This window comes from Myotis myotis, unplaced genomic scaffold (assembly GCF_014108235.1).
Source record: "Myotis myotis isolate mMyoMyo1 unplaced genomic scaffold, mMyoMyo1.p scaffold_m19_p_7, whole genome shotgun sequence".
Taxonomy (NCBI): Eukaryota; Metazoa; Chordata; class Mammalia; order Chiroptera; family Vespertilionidae; genus Myotis; species Myotis myotis.
In genome coordinates this window covers 33,705,969-33,723,373 of record NW_023416379.1, presented here as the reverse complement: position 1 = coordinate 33,723,373, position 17,405 = coordinate 33,705,969, and positions in this window count along the sequence as shown.

Genomic DNA, 17,405 nt, shown 5'->3' with positions numbered 1-17,405 from the left:
ATTACTAATCTTCATTGCATCTTGCTATATATATATATTTTTTTTTTCTTCTTCTTCTTCTTCTTCTTCTTTCCTCACAATCAATATAAACAAAAAATCCATTTTCAATTTGTGGAGCTCAGAATGTTAAATATGATCTCTATATAAAGCAATGAGCATACTTTTGTGAATATAACTATAGTTTAAATGAACATGCCAGAAGTATAATGCATTCCTGTTCAATCATTATCTGTAAAATTAGAAAGCCACCCTTGTATAAAGATTAAATATCTGACTAGGATTCAAAACACTTGGGACAGTGCTGTGTGACCTTGGCCATACTTGTATTCTCTAAATTTAAGATTTCTTGTCTTTAAAATGACAGGGTTAAAACAGATGGTCATTAAGATCTCTCCCAGCTCTAATAGACAATTATTTGTGATTCCAGTAGGCTGATATAAACTTTACTTTTGGTGGTGAAACTTTCCTGACACGATTGCTTAAAAAAATTGAGAAAATAAAGGATAACAGTCTTCAAAAGAACGTACAGTGTTAGGAACTGGACCCAGTAGGCCACAGCGGGAGACCTTTGTCAGGACGTATTTAATATGAATTAAAATATACTTCTTGTTACTTTATTCTTAAACATCAAATTGCGTCATGTCACTTCAGCTGCTCATTAAAACACATTCTAAACCCACTGCCAGGCATTTTGAATGCAATCATAATGCTAGAAGGCAGTGTTTCTCATTTTTTGTTCCTCAAGTCATAGGTTCAAAATATTCTACTGCTATAGGTTGTTTCCTTTAGAAAGACACCCTGCATCAAGGATTTGAGGGCAAATGATTTACTAAGAATATGCCCCAGAGAAAACCACTGGGAGGCGGGGGAGTGGGAAGCTGGGCAGGGTCCATGATCTCCAAGTGAGGATATAAAATCAGGTGCTATCCCAGGCTCAGTCTAATCCAGGGGTGGGCAAACTATTTGACTCGAGGGCCACAATGGGTTCTTAAACTGGACCGGAGGGCTGGAACAAAAGCATGAATGGAGTGTTTGTGTGAACTAATATAAATTCAAAGTAAGCATCATTACATAAAAGGGTACGGTCTTTTTTTTTTTTAGTTTTATTCATTTCAAATGGGCCGGATCCGGCCCGCAGGCCGTAGTTTGCCCATGGCTGGTAATCCTAGGGGATTTTGGACTCTACCTGTGAGTTCCCCCAGAAACCGAGTTTGGGCCTTTGGATCCCCCATCAGTCGGTCACTGGCTATGAGTCAGGGTGGGGAGGGAAGGAATAGGAATGGAAGAGGATATAAACTTCCATGCATTTCTAGTTCTTCCAATTGGCAGGCAGATCCAGTGCCTGAGCGTAATCCTTAGAAGACATTTTCAGGCGAGCCATGTTAGCAGCAAAACAAACAGAAGCTGAGGAAAGGGGCACAGTGTCAGTAAAGGATACGGGCTTTCTAGGTGGCACATCAGAAATGTCCATTGTGGCTGGTCCCCTCCCAAACTCTTTCCATGATCACACTAAGGTGAGAAGCCTTATTTGCCTTCTGGGATCCATGCTGCACAACAGTATATTACAGGTCTCAAGCAGTAATGCAATCAACAAACTACACATTTGTTTGTCCTAATCCAGTGTTTCCCAAATTAATTTAAGTTATCACATAACTATCATCTGAAAGAACACATGAGAATTTTTGCCAATAAAACCTCAAGAATTTTGAGTTAAATAGGAACATTTTACTAAATCATAGCTTTTTTGTTCTAAATGGTATCCAGTAGCAGCCTCTGAAGGAGATCAGAACTACCTGCTAAAATTCTTATTAGGGAATATAAATGCACAGACACACTAACAATGAGGGATGCTTGTCAATGTATTGTAAGGAACGGTGAAGGAATAGCTCTAGCTAAAGAGCTAGAGGGAATGGAATTGAAAAATGAAATTGATAATTTACACTGAGTGGCCAGATTATTATGACCACCTGACGTTTGTAGGCAAATTAGCTATAATTTCGCTCTGAAGTTGCTAGAGGGCCAGATCATTATAAACGTTTGAACAGCACAACATACCTAAGTATTGTTGCTGATCTAGTTCATCCTATCATGTTGATGGCGTATCCCAATGGAGATGGCTTCTTCCAACAAGACAATGCACCATGCCACGGTGCTCATATTGTGCAGGAGTGCTTTCTAGAACATGAAGGAGACTTGACCTTGCTTAGGTTGCCCCCCAAATCACCAGATCTCAATCCAATTGAGCATTTGTGGGATGAAGTTAAAAGAGCCATCAGGCAGCTGGTTCCACAACCATCAAATCTCACAGAACTGGACAGTGCTATTCATCAGGCATGGTGTCAGATTCCTCGCATCACCTCTCAACATCTCGTGGAGTCAATGCCAAGAAGAATCACGGCAGTATTGAAGGCAAAAGGTGGCCCAATGAAGTTCTGATGGGGTGGTCACAATAATCTGGCCGGTCATAATAATCTGGCCACTCAGTGTATATAGCCACTGCCTGCAATTAGTTAGAAAACTCATTTTGCCTTTTGGCTCCTACATTCAAGATTTATATCAATAGAAAAAGCAGCCGACTGTCTCTCTCTGGGGTGGGGGGAGGGGGGTGCCACTTACGGAGGCAAATTGCTGACCTCGACCCCTTCTTATCTCATCCCTCAGTATAAATTTGTGTTTTATATTTAGTTGCAGTCTAAGGGGAAAACCTTCAGAGGGGGAACCTGGATACAAAAAATGAGTAATGGATGGTGACTCATTTGATCCTGGGAGTGTGATAGCAATTAAACCTACCGCTTATCTTCACTGATGTGGCATGCGCAGTGTTGGAGCTTTACCTACCTTTTTTCATGTAATTCACACAGCCATCTCAAGAGAAGTGATTAGCAAACTGATTCAAGGAGTTTAGGAAATTTTCTAAAAGTTATAACACTAAACAGTGAGTAGAGATTCAAAACTAGGTCTTTTTAATTCTCATTAGGCCAGACTAATTGTAGTGAAAGCAGTCAAGATTAGCGTTGTCATCAATGTACAATAAAAATGTTGGTAAAACCAGTGCCCTACCTACTCAGAGAAACATTAAGCTAAAGGGAGGAGTTGAGCAGTACAAGTCTCAAAAAACTGACTTCAATAAAAAGTTTTTATTAAGTAAATTCATTTTAACATCTAGAGCCTTATTTTTTCTTTTATTTCAATTAGCCGCCTGAGAGAGTTGACTTGCACTGGAATTAACAAATAACAAGATCAAACATATTCATATACATTTTCTGTTGGCAAACACAGGCTTTGGACATAGCCCTCACCTTTCTAAGAACCCCACACACAAACAGGGGACTGTGAATTCACGTTGTAGAACAATAGTAAGAGAGCATCTTCCTGAAGACTCCGAAATCCCTGAAAATGATTTCCTCTAAGTGCTAGAAGGAAATTATAAAACCGTGTTTGCTATCTTTACTAGGAAATAGGAAAGAATGACTTCTACAAAAAAAGAAACAGATATCACTTGGAAGGAATAAAGATATAAAGCCCACAGAATTTTGTAAAAAGAGAGATAATAACACAGAAATACTTTCAAGGAAACTAGAAATGCAATAGCAGTATTAACACTATAAAATTGCTATGATGTTGTAGAAGAAGCTACCTGAGTCACACTTCCAAAGTCACTTTTCTAGAATATTCAGGGAAAAACAATGATAGGGAATATGACACACATGGAATCAGAAAGCAAAGATTTAATCTGAGTTTTTAGTGTTCCTGGAGATAATACCAAAATAATCATAGAAGCAGTAAAATAAAATTGATTTATTTCTGACCCATGACAGAATTTAGAATAGGCATAAAAAAATAAGAAAAAAAAAACATGAAAAGAGATCTACATCCAGACAACCATTGAAATATTTTCAATTTTAGTGATAACAAAAAGCAAATGTTTATATGCATTCAGGTAGAAAATTCTGCTTATCTTCAGAATGCAAGCCATCCTGAATTTAGTGTTCTCTCTTACAACTAAATATCAAAAAGATACAGAAAGACTTAGAGTTTTAACAGGGAAAAGTTATAATTCAATATATTTTATATCCAGCTGAGATATATTTTTAATGTGAAGGCAATAATAAAACATTTTCATTTACACAAAGGTTCAGACAAAATGCCTTTGCAAACTTCTTTAAAACGTTATTGAGAATCATATCCAGCTGACAGTGGAAACTCTAAATGGAAATTCAAAAGTGGAATTTTGGGGATAAAAGCTAAACAGAATATATACACATAACAAGCACATCACTAACCCATAGTGTGAAAGTTAGGGAGGTCACCATTTTACCAAGCCACGTCTGTTTGAACGGCCATCTGATTAACCTGCCATACTACTGACTAGGTAGTTGCCTCCTCCAGGTTCATGCATGAAACTTTAAGAAATTCAATGAATTATTGCCGTCTGTGGTGGGCATGAATGATTCTATTGTTGCATCCCTCACACAATTCGCTAGGGATAAACTCCACCACTGGTAGTTTACCACCATTCCGACATTTAATAATTGTTATCACAATTCTGCTTAAGCATGGAAAATGATTAAGCACATATACACAGCTATTTCTAAGGCGTGTAAAAGGAAGCACATGCGTTGTTAATATAGCATTTGAATAGTGGGACAATGTGTGACTGTTTTTACATTTTCATTCTCCCCCCAAATGTTCTGTAATGATCAGGTTTACTTTAAATTACAAAGTAAATCTCATATTTAAAACAAAAAGCAAACCAACCATATAAAATCTCAACTCCTAACAATTGAAAAAAAAACAAAAACACACACATACACCTAATTTTGGCTTTATGTTTATTCCCATAAATAAAATTGGTGTAGTTGGGTTTCCTTTCCCCAATTTTCAATCAGTGCAATACATGGATGTGTGTCTGCAGTCCTGTGGTAGGTAAGATCCTAAAGATATTTCCCCACGATTCCCAACTCCTGGTTACTCAAACACTAGTCTAGGTACTGCTGTTAAGGAGCTTTAAAGATATCATAAGTAAGATTACTCACCAGTTGACTTTACAATAGGGAGATTTTTCTGGATTATCTGTGGAGATGGCAATATAACCACATGAGGTTTTTAAGAATAGAAGATGGTGGCAAAAGAGGAAGGCAAAGACTGGTGAAAATCAGAAAGCAGCAGGAGAAATGGGATTAGGATTCCATACATCTCTGTGGGTTTTCAAGATGGGGGAGGCCATGAGCCAAGGAATACTGGTGGCCTTTACAACCTGAGAACAACCCCTGGCCCACATCCAGGAAGGAAACAAGAACCTCAGTCCTCTAGCTGCACACAAACTGATTTCTGTAAACCAACAAGTTTAAGCCTGAAAGCAAATTCTTCCCCAGAGCATCCAGATAAAACACAGGCTGCTCACCTTGCCTTTAGCATTGTAAGACTTTAAGGAGAGAACCAACTCATACTGTGCTCTGACTTCTGGTCTATAGAACTACAAATAATAAGTGGGTATTTTAAATACATATGTCTTCATATTGGGAATAAACAGATAATAAAATTGATACTGAAATAAGTAGCTGAAATGAAAGGATTTTTGGAATACGCTTCACCTCTAGGTAGGATTCATAGCCCTCTGTTATATCGAAAAGCATATTTGGAGTTACAGAGTAACCTGTGTTCAAATCATAGATCTGTCACTTAGTGGACGGGTAGACATTGAGCAAATCTTTTCTCTGTCCCTGGGAAAGGGACCATGTCCCCTCCACCCACCCCTGGTTCCCCATCCCAATCCAGGCCTAAGGGTTTCGGCGGGGTTGGGAGAGGAAGCAATGGTCACCAGGCTGGGCATGGAAGGAATGGACACTGAATGCCACCGCTATCATCAGCACCCCGCCACTGCGCGGTTCTGCACCTCCACCCCTCCTCCTTCCCTCACCGCCGCACTGCCACCATGGCAGGTGGCAACTCCCAGGGAGGAGAGAGGACAGGAGTGAGACAAACCCTTGTGTCAAGAGCTGACTTTCAATAGATTGCAGCGAGAGAGCTGCTCTGCTACGTATGAAACCCCGACCCAGAAATAGGTCTCTAGGAATGGCTTAGCACCATGGGCCAATGGGGGCTGGCCCGGGGGAAGGGGCCATGGAAGGTTGGCTGTGGGAGCACACTGACCACCAGGGGGCAGCTCCTGCATTGAGCGTCGGCCCCCTGGTGGTCAGTGCACATCATAGCGACTGGTGGATTGGTTGTTCTGTTCATTCTGGTTGTTCTGGTCGTTTGGTCATAATAGTCACTTAGGCTTTTATATATACAGATACCTGCGTACTACCCTGAGTACCTAGAGATAATACTGATTGTTATAGTTGTTCTAATTAGAACTGGGAGCCTGGCCTGCATGGTCTTTTATATCTGCTATTGTCTAAGTCTCTGGAAAATAAAATTTGAACCATTGTGAGATGACCAATATGTGTTACAGATAAACACATTCATTAAAAAGTAACCATTATTAATGGTTTTTGCCATTGTCAAAATCTTTGTTTTATAAAACTCATTTCTAGATTGCTTTAAAATATCATTCCACCAGTATATTTAGAACATGGTTTTATATAAAGAAATTTATATATTGTGAAACAGAAGTTTGACTATAAAATGTTAAAAGGTATAATAAGTAGGTCCCATGGAAAATGCTTATATTCTTGAATTTATAGGCACTGTTTTCCAGTTTCTCAAACTAATTCTCTGATTCACACTGGCACTGCTTTTCTTTAATCTGTTAAAGTGCAACTGCCCATAAAACAGTGACTAGATTCAGGCTAAAATAATTATTCCATTAATTTGGCATCTGCTCAGAAAGTTGGCTTACAATATTAGAGGTAGATAACATTATCATTTCTTTCACAAAGATTTTCACAAGTTTTCATTTGCATATGTAAATTGTCAGTGTGTGGTTAACTAGACCAAACATGTTCTGGGCTTCTACTTTTAAAGTCCATATTTCTAGTTAATAAATTGATTCTGAATGCAACTAATGAGTTTATTATCTAAAGTCTAAGAACTCAGACAAACTTTTAATTAGTTCTTCAAATCACTTGAAAATTTTCAGCCAGCTGGGCAGTTAGGGAGGCTCAGCAGTTGTTGGCTCTATTGATATGTAATGTATCTCATGGAGGATGGACCCTCCAAGAAAGAACCCAGATGCTGTGTAATCCTTAACTGACCTTGTCCCTCTACCTCATTACATCTGTCCCTAGTCTGAGTCAGATGTGAAGATCTGGGTGGCAGATGCTAATTTTAAAGAATCTGCATTACTGCACATCAAACACAGTAAGTGCTGTGATGCTGCCTTACGTCAAGAAGCAGTAATGAGGGTGAAGCACATTTAATTCAAATTTCAACTTGAAATTTGGTCAAGAGGGGGCAATGCAGCATCTCTCCTGGGGAAGAAAGAGCTGGAGGTGAGTATTTTCAAGCTCCATGTGGGGACAGCGAGCAGATTTGCAGTTATAAATTGTGATGGTGGGTGAAAGACAACTGTAATCTTGAGATATGTGTTCATCAGACCCTTATTGTTCCTGCCTCATTTCCTGCTTGACCATGAAGGAATAAGGATAGGATAACTCCCAAACCATGCTGCCATGGTTGTTGAAGCCTACCCACAAAAAAAAAGGGGGGGGGGGGCACAAAGGCCTTTTTAAAAGATCATTTTAAGCCTAAAATATAAAGAAAAACAAAGTATTGAGAATGAGAAAATTTTTAATACTCTAAAAATGTATATGGACCCTACATACAGCAATATATGGTAAACAACAATAACAACAACAACTAGGGAGTGCAGAGGAAAATGTGCCCTTAGACATGTTTTCTAAGTACTCTGACAACTATGTACTTAATGAAGCTTTTTTTGACTTCTGATTTCCATTCTTTATGAGAGTCAGCACTTCAGAAGCCGTCTGCTGAAATAGATAAAAAATAACTCTGCAGCTTTATCATCACTTCCAGGATCTGATTTGTAAATCTCCCAATAGCTATATTTTTGTTGTTTCCTGACATTTGTTTTCTATTTCACTTTTATTCTGATCTACCTTTATTATTGCAGTCTATCTACTTCATTTGGGTTACTTTTGCTGTAGTTTCTTGAGAAGCAATGTTGGATATTGATTTTTAACCTTCTGATTAAATATGTCTTTAAAACTATGCATTTCCATCTAAGCCCTGTTTTTTGCTTCATTCCATCCATTTTCATAAGTTTCTTATTATACATTTTAAATATTTTCTTAATTCTGATTTCTTTCTTCAATAAATTTTCTAAAAATATATTTTTTAATATTACGGCATTTGAAAGTGTTGATGGATTTGTTTGGATGTTCAGATTAATTCCAGTGTGGCCAGAGAGTATACTCTGACATACTTCAGTTTTTGAAAATTGTTGAGACTTGTACCCTGATTTACTGTATGGCTAATTCGGGGAAGGGTTTTGTGAGTCCTTGAAAAGAATGTGAATCCTGTCATTGTTGGCTTCAGTGTTCTAATTATATTTTTATAAATCACTTTTCAGATGATATATTTATTTTTAAATGATTCCAAAGGGCGATATTTTATTTAAAAATCTATATCCTTTCCATTTAGCTATGTGAAGTTAAATGATAAAGACACAATATTTATCCAAAAGTGCTTTCTTTCAATCTGAGAGTATTATTGACTCCATTTCTCAGAAGAAATTCCTTCCTCTAATCCTAAAGGCTTTTTCTAACAATTTAGTGTAAATATTTACGTCATTTGATAAGCTGATGGTACATATGAGAAAATGGGGTTATTAGTTTGAGTTCCTTTTAGAAAATGCTATTTTGAGAATAAAAAGTGTCATTCTTTTAAAAAGGAGAGAGAAAGGGGGAAAAGCTAGAAAAATTAAAAAGAGGAATCTACCTTCCATCTCACTGTCACTGTCGATAGTGCAATCTAGATGATGAGGTGCAGAGTTGGAAGAGGAATAATCCGTGTCTACCCTCCGTGGGTGCAAATGCACAGAAAAGTGGAAACAGAGAGGTCAGTACCTCGCTGCAGGAACGTGACCTGACTCTCTCCCTACCTTGATTGCTGGCTGGATGCTGAAAGCGCATCGTCGATGATTTAAGAGCTTGCTATTATCTTCTGTTCAATGTCTGCATGTCATCGTGCGACTCAGAGCCTCATGTGACCACTTTCACCTGACAGTTCTGCAAGTGTTAAAGGTGTTTATGCCACCGCTTTCTGGGCTTCTCTTCTTTCCTAAACCCATTTTCCTACTCGCCACACTTCCCCCGAATATATCTGGCACTTTTCCTCTTCCTCTGTTAGTGAAATGGAGCATGCTTATGCTTCCCTATGGAAGGACCCTCCCCCCACCCACCCACCCACCCACAGTCAACTATAATCTATCACTACGTTATATGAATTCCATTATTTATCCACTGTGTTAGCTTCAAGTGCCTTAAGCTGAGTTTCCATGGGACCAAATGAGCTACAGTTTGTGAAAGTGAACTTATCATCAAAGCTATATAACTATAATTTAATAGATTGCTTATTCATTCAGGTATTTGTAAGATTTCCCAGGGAATTTCACAAGTTATACCATTTTAATGAAAGCCATCATAACTAATGTTCAAGGTGAAAGGGTTAACTGGAGAACACGAGGCTTGGGCCTTACAAAAATCTAACAATTGTCAAAGGGAAACTCATTCTATAAGCCTGAGTCTTGTAAAAACATGTTCCCCTTGAGCAAATATCTTAGCAGTGGTTCTCAACCTTCATAATGCCGCGACCCTTTAATACAGTTCCTCATGTTGTGGTGACCCCCAATGTCATTCTTACAAACTGAACATAATTAAAGCATAGTAATTAATCACAAAAACAATATGTAATTATATATGTGTTTTCCGATGGTCTTAGGCGACCCCTGTGAAAGGGTCATTCGACCCCCAAAGGGGTCGCGACCCACAGGTTGAGAACCGCTGTCTTAAAGGAACTTCTAAGACCACAACTCTCGAACAGCCCAGATACGTGCTCAACAGAAGCCGCCTGCAGCCCAGTCCAGATATGAATGTCAGTCGAAGCCTGCAGCTCTCCTAGGCACATAAAATGCCTGCTCCCTCCCCATTGACCACTGACTCTTTTCTCAAACTCAGTCCACCTGCACACAGGTGCTTTGAATAAATACCATTTTTATTACACTGAGCCTTGAATTGGTTCTGTGTGACCCCAGTCCAACTCTGGACCTTTCACAAGAGAGAATAAACTAAATTCTATTTGGAACAATCAGGAATGACAAACACGGGAAAGATGAGACATTCTAAAATGAATAAGAATTTAATGAAGTTTTTTTAAGACATCACTTTCTAACTTGCCTCATTCTCATCTCCTCAGACTATTTCTTTTTACTGTATTTACCTGATTTTAATAATGCTTCATGTTCATGTGATTGATGACATTTTAAATTTATCTGGGCCCAGCTGGTTGAGCATTGATCTATAAACCAGGAGGTCCCCATTGGATTCCCAGTCAGGGCACAAGTGGGGTCAATCCCCAGTAGGGGGAGTGCAGGATGCAATTGATTAATGATTCTCTCTCATCTGTAAAATGAGAGCATGGGATAGATAAACTCTATGGTTCTTTCAGTCTTTAAACTTCTGTAAAACATTACATGCAGGGTGGGGCAAAAGTAGGTTTACAGTTGTGAGTATGAGAAACAGTTTATTCTTGTATTATTATTTATTAATTATTATTTTCCATATGAACAACAGTAAGTCTATTTTCGCCCTGCCTTGTATGAATGTTATTGGAGGAGGTTACCTTGATTTATTTTGTTTAATGTGTTTAGATTTAAGACTTCTCAAACTTAACATAGAACTTTGCATATTTACACATTATTCTGAGCTTTGGAAATAGCCTCATCAGATAGTTGAACGTATGATCCTTAGCTTTCCTGTTTATGTTATTGGTCTCATGGGTACGGACATATTTTGTTTATTATCAATGATGACAGTACCATTTTTAATCATTTCTGTTTTCATGCAGTTACTTCAAGGATATACTCTGGAGCCAACCTGTCTTTGGCTTCCTGCTTTATACACCATCTGGAAACTTCAGCTGGTAAGAATTTTAACCCTCACTATTTAAAAATAAGTGCTGCCCTGACTGGTTTGGCTCAGTGGATAGAGTGTTGGCCTGTGGGCTGAAAGGTCCCAGGTTCGATTCCGGTCAAGGTCATGTACCTTGGTTGCGGGCACATCCCCAGAAGGTGGTGTGCAGGCGGCAGCTGATCGATGTTTCTCATCGATGTTTCTAACTCTCTATCTCTCCCCCTTCCTCTCTGTAAAAAATCAGTAAAATATATTTTTTAAAAAAATTAACAATAAAAATAAGTGCTAATGTGTGCTACACAATGACCACCAATACCAAGGAAATATTCTTATCACACATTCTCCTCCAAGAAGAAGGGACACTTTTAAACAGCCATATATGTTTTTTTATCCAAAGCCTTTTTCTAGGGACAACACATTATATTTCTGGTAATAATGAATAATGGTTTTTGAATGATTCCTGCAATTTCCCAGCTGAAAAGTTTATTTTAAGTGTGAAAAAGTAATTCGACAGCAACAATAAAAAGTAGAAATGATTTTCTTCTTAACTTGTTTAGGGGAGGACAAGAAAAGGAAAAAAGAATAAATTGCTACCATATATAAACCCTCTGATTCAAAATATTAAAGTGACATGTGCATGCAAAGTGATTAAAGGTTCTCTAATTGGTGCTTAAATTTACTTTCAGAAACTGCCCCTTGCTAGTGGTGTGATGTTGGACAGTTAGCTTAACACCTATCAAATATGGGTGGCTAAAGGGGCTTTCATGAGAATTGAGTCATTTGATTCCAAAGCCTTTAACACAATCCTAGCACTTGGGAAACTAAATGTTACCTATTATTGTTGTAGCTGGGGGATGCCTATGCTGACAATCATTGAGGTTGCTGCCAAGCCATTTATTAATATATTACCTTTGAGGTAGTTTACTCTCCTGCTTTTGAAGAGGTGATATCCTGTCACTTTGTCACCTTATTACTATTTGAATAAAAAAATAATAGGTTAAATAAAAGTAATTTAACCTATTTATGGAAATGTACTGAAAATTTCAAATTATACATCTAAGAGGCAACATTGAATGGACACAAAGGGACATAAGAGTCTCTCTCTCTCTCTCTCTCTCTCTCTCTCACACACACACACACACACACACACACACACACACAAGAGTAAGAAAACTTCTTGCAATTAATAAGATAAGAGGATATCTATCTTATTATTTTTCACTCAGAATAGATCTCCCCAAATCCCAGGCACCTAATTAATTAGCAAATACAGTAGTCCTCCCTTACCCACAATTTCTCTTCCTGCATTTTCAGTTTCCAGAGGTCAAATATGATTCAAAAATATTCAATGAAAAATTCCAGCATTGCTCAGTGGTTGAGCATCAGACTATGAACCAGGAGATCACAGTTCAATTCCCAGTCAGGGCATATGCCCTGGTTATGGGCTCCATCCCCAGTGTGGGGCGTGCAGGCGGCAGCCGATCAATGATTCTCTGTCATTGATGTTTCTATCTCTCCCTCTCCCTTCCTCTCTGAAATCAATTTTTTAAAAATTTTAAAAAAAGAAAAATTTCAGAAATAAACAGCTCCTAAGTTTAAAATTGCATGTTGTTCTGTGTGATTATCTGTCTAGCCTGAGGAGGCAAACTATCTTTTGTCCAGCATATCCATGTTGTAAATGTTACCTGTGTCTTGGTCAGTTAGTAGCTGTTAGGATGTACTACCCCTGGCCTCTCCTGTTGGACATGTTGTCTGAAATAAATTGTTATGAGTTTTTCCCCACATAGCTTGAAACAAACAGCCTGCACCTGCAGAAGCTAAGATACACTCCCCAACTGACTCGGGCGCTCCCCTCTGCCTGACCGAGTTGTACACCCACCAGACATCCTGCTCTCTTCCAAGGATGCCCTGTTGTTCAGGCAGGTACCCCAGCGGGCTGGTGCAACCCTGCCCCAGTCCCTATATAAGAGAACATGAACACTCCCTCAGGGCTGACATCTCTGACACTGACACACTGGCCTCAGACTTCTGTGAAAGAATGTAAAACAGTTCTGAAACTCTCACAATGTCTCTTGGCCTGGTTTCTGTAGGCGTGGACCTAACAGTAGCCCCCTCGGGGCGCATGTTGACTGTCACAGTGTCACAGTGCTTGTGTTCAAGTAACCCTTATTCTACTTATTAATAGCCCCAAAGTGCAAGAGTAGTGCTACTGGCAATTTGGAAATGCCAAAGAGAAAACATAAAGTGTACGTAAAATATCAGAAAAGCATAGGACACATAGGTTTTGGCTTCAGTGGTTTCAGGCATCTACTGGGAGTCTTGGAACATATACCTGCCCCTCCCGCACCCCACCCTCCCCCTGGTGGATAAGAGGACACTACTGTATTTTGTTTCTCAAAGCTAGTGATCCAACAAGGGGAGAGTGCACATTCTAACTTCTTGATATATCTGGACACCTAGTCCTACCTCACTGGCTCAGGACAGCCCTCAAGTGCACATACTAAGCTGGAGGTTCATCTTTTAAATCATGCCCTTCCTTGCTTAAATTGCTGGATTGTGGTTCACTCTTGCTTTTCAGTTATATCAAAAGCCCAGCCTTTGCATTTGAGATTTGATGCTGTCTCCAGGGGCTTGCTGTTGGGTAAAAAGAAGACCGTGTTCATGCTTAGAAACGTCAGGGATCAATCTGGAGTGTTTGACACATTTGTGTAAATATTACTTGCTTAATGAGGCTTTTAGCTGATTTCTACACAGTTCAATGTTTGCTTTATGCAGTTCAGGAGGGTACTGTTATAAAACACTCTACGAATCGCTGCTTAAATGTGCATTATTATCCAGGGGTTTTATTTCATTTGGTCATATTCTCAGATCTGCGCTGGAGCACAGTAAGAAGTAGTTAAGTCATTTCTCTTCATATCACTGAGAAAAATATGAATTTTCAACGATTTTCTGAAGGAACTCATTATAGGTGTTTGAGATTATACTTAAAGATTTTTATTTCATTAACTTCACTTAAGCCAAAATGTTAAAATTCAAAATCATTTTGAAGTACTTCCTGATGTGTCTATGAAAAAGAATCAAAACATGGCAAAAAAAACCCAATAAACAAACCACAAATATATTTTGATAATTACATCTGAGAGAAGTACTCTGAAATGTGTGGCTCAGTTGGTTGGGCGTTGCCTTGTGCAGGGAAAGGTTGCTGGTTTGATTCTGGTCAGGGCACATGCCCAGGTCGTGGGCTCGAACCCCAGTGGGGACTTGCATGAAGCAGTCAACTGATATTTCTTGCTATCCCGCTCACTTTCTCTCTCTCTAAAAGGATCAATACAAATACATTTTTTATAAAGCCTGATTGGCACTCTCAGTCCTTCTGTGTAACAAAGAACACGGTAATAAATCCAGGAGTATACTATATGATTACTTGAAGTCATGCATATTAATTGGAAATTAAATTAAATTCAAATAATATATACGTGGCCAGTGTACATGCGGAATGATTTCATTTGGGTAAATAATTTTTTCTCACTAAGTTGTAAGCTCAACGAAGGTAGGAATTTTTGTCTAATGTATTACATTATGTATCTTCAGTACACAGAGCAGCTCCTGACACAGAATGGTGCTCAACCAATGCCATGTTTTGTTTTGTTTTAATGAAGAAATGACATAATATTCAAGGTCCATGACAGTTTGCTTCTTGCTGTTTCCTTTTTTTTTTAATACTCACCCAAGGACATCTTTTTATTGATTTTTAGAGACTCATCTGAAGGGAGAAAGAGAGAAAAAAAAACAAAAACATCAACATGAGAAAGATTTATCCATTGTCTCCCATTCATGCCCCGACACGGGGATTGAACCCATAACCTAGGTGAGGTGCCCTGGCCGGGAATCGAACCCACCACCTTTTGGTGTTTGGCACAATGCGCCAACCAACGGAAGATCCTGGCCAGGGCTTGCTGTTTCTTGATGTTTGTTCTTTGACAGCCCACAACAGGTGCTCAATAAATGGCAGCCACCCTGGAGTCTACCCGCAGGTGTATGCAGCACAACACAGGCCTCCAAGTGGCAGTTGACTGGTGAAGGCTCATGAAACTTTGCCAGACTTTATAGAGTTCATATTTTTTAAAAATCCATTTTTCTTTCCAAGGTGATAATACATCTAACAGATAAAATAAGTTACTGTGACAAGAATAAGCCCAGCCTTACTGAAGAATCAAGTAAAATATTATTTGCCAATTCTCAGGCACTATTTCACCAGAAGTTACAGAGGTTGAAAAAAAAAATTGTTCTATCAGAATTTTCATTGTGTTTATCAATAGAAACTCTTTCTGAGAGATGTTAGAAGCCCTTCATTTTAATCATTGGTCAGAGGTTACAGATTTTATTTCAGAATGTTAAAGAATACATTTTTATATTGAGAAAGCAAGTATTATTTTTATGTTTAAGTAAATATGTTGTTTCTGATATGCAATTAATTTAAAATGATCACTCCTGCCTTTGAATATTTAGAGAAAATATACCCAAAAATATATACTATGAGTCCTTAAAAATGTTTCTCTCTGAAAAAAAATTATAAAAGTATTTCACTTCATATCCTATACTTATTATTTTTATGTCAGACTGATATCTAATTTTTTAGATACACTGAAAGTCTTTGCCATGTGAATGCTGCTCGATTGTATCTCTCCATATATAAATATGTTTTCATTTTTATATTTCTATCTCTGTAGAATCTCTCAGATCCATATTTTTAAAATCTATTCCACTTGTTTTTGACCTAATTCATATCATGCTTCCTTATCTTTTTTAGTAACCTCCTCCCTCATCTTCATTTGTATTCTCTGTCTAGATCTGTAGGCATCATTTCTCACCGGGATTTTCATGCTTCAACACTCCACACACCCATTCTTCTTCTTTTATGTTAATCTTTTCTACACTACAACCAGAGTGACCTTTTAAAACAGTAAATTACATCTTGTTAGTTCCTGGTTTATATCTTTCCAGTGAATTCCCTTTGCACTGAGATTGAAATCCAGGCTCCTCAGAAAGGCTGGGATGATTAGGAAGATGAGTCTCTGCTATTTGGAATGTATGCCATTTCCCTCTCATTCCCTGTGTTCCAGCTTAGATTTTACAACAAGTCTGACAACACCTGTCCTAGGTAATAAAAGCCCAGCAACCAAATGGCGGAACAACCAGAATCACCCTGTGACCAGACGTTCAACGCAGTAGCTGTCCCCTGGTGGCCAGTGTGTGGCACTCCCACAGCGGGAGCAAGCTGAGCTGAGCTCCCACAGCAGGCTGATCCCCACAGGCCGCCCCCCACCAGTGCACGAATCACAGCACTGAAAGCTGGCGGTTACTAAGCACCGACCTTGTGGCAGGTGAAGGCCATGTACTCTCCACGGAATCTCACATAATCCCAGAATCCGCCTCACAGGGTGGATCTAAGGGTTTCTATTCACAGCTTTCAGAATGGAATGAGATCATCAGCTTTTAAGTAGTTGAGGGAAAACACACACTGCTCCTTTTTCATTCTCTTCCTCCTGCCTTCTTGGGAGAAAAGGAACAACTGGCTCCCACAGCCCCATCCTGAGTGCTGTGCGAAGAGCTCACCCGCCCTCTGCTCCAAGTGAGTCTGCCTTTACACCTAAGCCACTGCCTGAGCATCCTACTCAACCCGTATCAGTGACTGAGCACCCGCCCTGTCCTAGGCATGCCAGGGTGCTCGAAGAGCAGCAGGGAGCCAGCCGCCCTGTCCTAAGGAGCCAGCATTCTGCCAGGAGAGGATGGGGTGCGGGGAGGAAACAGCCTCCGACAGACATGAGGTGCAGCCATTAGAGGGCACAGGCACCATGAAAACGTGGGAATGAAGCCTCATAGGGGCTCCTCGAGGAGGGACAAAGGGAGGCTCACTGAGGGAAAGTGGACAGATGGAGGAGAGCCAGGTGGACGCCTGGAGATGGGCATTGGGCAGAGGGTACAGCCCACGGAGGGGTAGCAGGATGAGCAAGAGGCCGAGTGAAAGGGGGTCAAGGCTGGGTCAGGGGGCACATCCTGCATGGACCGAGGGCCTGTGAGAACCTGGTGGCCCCTGAGTGCAGGGGAAGGCACTGGGGCTATCGGTGAGGACCCGCTGGCTTCTGTGTCAGGAGCAGACTGAGGGGGAAGAGGAGGCAGGAGAGAGCCGGAGGCAACAGCACCCTTCCTGAGGGTGATGAGGAGACAATGGAAACTGTAGCAGCCAAGGTGGTGGTTTTGGGGTGTGCTGGAGGGAAGCCAGAGCGTGAGGAATAATGGGGGTGGGGG